This window comes from Mus caroli, chromosome 6, assembly GCF_900094665.2.
Source record: "Mus caroli chromosome 6, CAROLI_EIJ_v1.1, whole genome shotgun sequence".
NCBI classification, from domain to species: Eukaryota; Metazoa; Chordata; class Mammalia; order Rodentia; family Muridae; genus Mus; species Mus caroli.
This window is the reverse complement of record NC_034575.1, coordinates 88,067,325-88,068,880: the sequence shown is the minus strand read 5'-3', so window position 1 is coordinate 88,068,880 and position 1,556 is coordinate 88,067,325. Positions and strand designations below refer to the sequence as shown.

At 49.0% G+C, this 1,556-nt stretch overlaps 1 protein-coding gene and 1 long non-coding RNA gene across 2 annotated transcripts in view; one reads left to right on the top strand and one right to left on the bottom strand.

Moving 5' to 3' along the window:
- Window positions 1-1,556, bottom strand: part of Fgd5 (FYVE, RhoGEF and PH domain containing 5) — a 97,476-nt gene that overhangs the window by 56,725 nt on the left and 39,195 nt on the right. The gene's annotated exons all lie outside the window — the stretch shown is intronic.
- The window catches only part of LOC110296296, a 22,285-nt gene that overhangs the window by 11,418 nt on the left and 9,311 nt on the right, over window positions 1-1,556 (top strand). Inside the window, exon 3 of the long non-coding RNA XR_002378168.2 lies at window positions 470-559. This is a non-coding gene — a long non-coding RNA (uncharacterized LOC110296296). The remainder of the gene's footprint in view (window positions 1-469; window positions 560-1,556) is intronic.

The window sequence follows — 1,556 nt, the reverse complement described above, 5'->3', positions numbered from 1 at the left end:
CAACCCTATAGGTGGAACAACATTATGAACTAACCAGTACCCTGGAGCTCTTGACTCTAGCTGCATATGTATCAAAAGATGGCCTAGTCGGCCATCACTAGAAAGAGAGGCCCATTGGACACACAAACTTTATATGCCCCAGTACAGGAGAACACCAGGGCCAAAAAATTGGGAATGGGTGGGTAGGGAAGTACGGGGGAGGGTATGGGGGACTTTTGGGATAGCATTGGAAATGTAACTGAGGAAAATACGTAATAAAAAATNTTAAAAATNNAAAAAAAATCTGTTTGCCTAAGACCAGACCTGACTCTGCCACTTAGCACTCCAATGACCAGGAAAGATACTTAGCCTGCCTCCCTGCCTCAGTGTCCTAGTCCGTAAAGTGCGGTTCATGTGAGTATTGACAGCAGGGATATGTAGGCGCAGATGGTTCAGAGAAATATCTGGTGAATTTATTTTTCTGCTTCAGTGTGACCAGAAGACCAGGGTGAACCGTGAGACAGACAGAGCTCTTAGCACCGACAGACTGGCTACTAGCCTTTCTTCTGCCACCAGCTCGGTAGGTGACATCCTGTGGGCTCCTTACCCTCTCTGGGTCTTGGTTCCCTCAAATGTAAGATGATAAGCCATTTTTCATATTGTGTTCTGTTATATTCTTCTTCCATAGTTGCATATGTTTCTGTAACAGTCACCAGCTCCAAGGGAGAAGCCAGGGGTGTGTGGTGTCTATGTCTCCCAGGGCAGGTTCCCAGCAAACTTGTATTTGGTGACTGTTCTCTTCCAGTTAACTGGCCTGACTCCTCCAGCCCCCCAGGCACAACCCCGCTGACTGCACATACAGTACAGAGCTAGGCACGCTCTGGGAGGTGCTTGTGAGCTGGGCATTATCCCAGTGGGTCCCATCACTTCTGCCATGGCTCAGATGGAGTGATGCTGTTCTGCTAAGAGAGCACTATAGCCCACTACACCTCCACGGGTGAACTGCTGCTTTCTCACTGAACCTACCCTCCTATCTAGAGTTCAAGCACAGAGGCAGGGGAACACCTGGAATGGATTTGTCTCCCTAGGTCCCAAGAGTGCTCAGACTGGAAGCTGGGAGGTCCTGCTGTCCTTTTCAACTTTCCCTACTGGCCTGGCCCAGAGCAGGAGGAAATACGAACACACTGGTCTATCATTCTAGAATAACCCAACCACAAAGACACAGGAAGGGTGTGAGTGATTCCTCTAGCTCTGGCAGCTGGGGAGGATATCGTGGCCTGCGACGGCTNCAGGGCACTGCATAGCCCATCTGAAGCCTCCAGGAGCCAGGAGAAGGGTGGCTGCTGGTCACTGTGGAGCCAATCCCTCCCCCACAGCATAGCGGGTCAATAAAGCAAACTGCAACCTGGGAGAGGAAGAAACTGCATTCTGAGCCCTCCCAGGTGCCCAGTGACCTGTGCCAGGCAGCCGTGATGAAATCTTTACATAAAAATAAACAAGCACAGCACCTCAGCATGTACATATGCTCTTATCTTTAATAAATAGTATAATGAGATACATATACATTAAAGAATTTT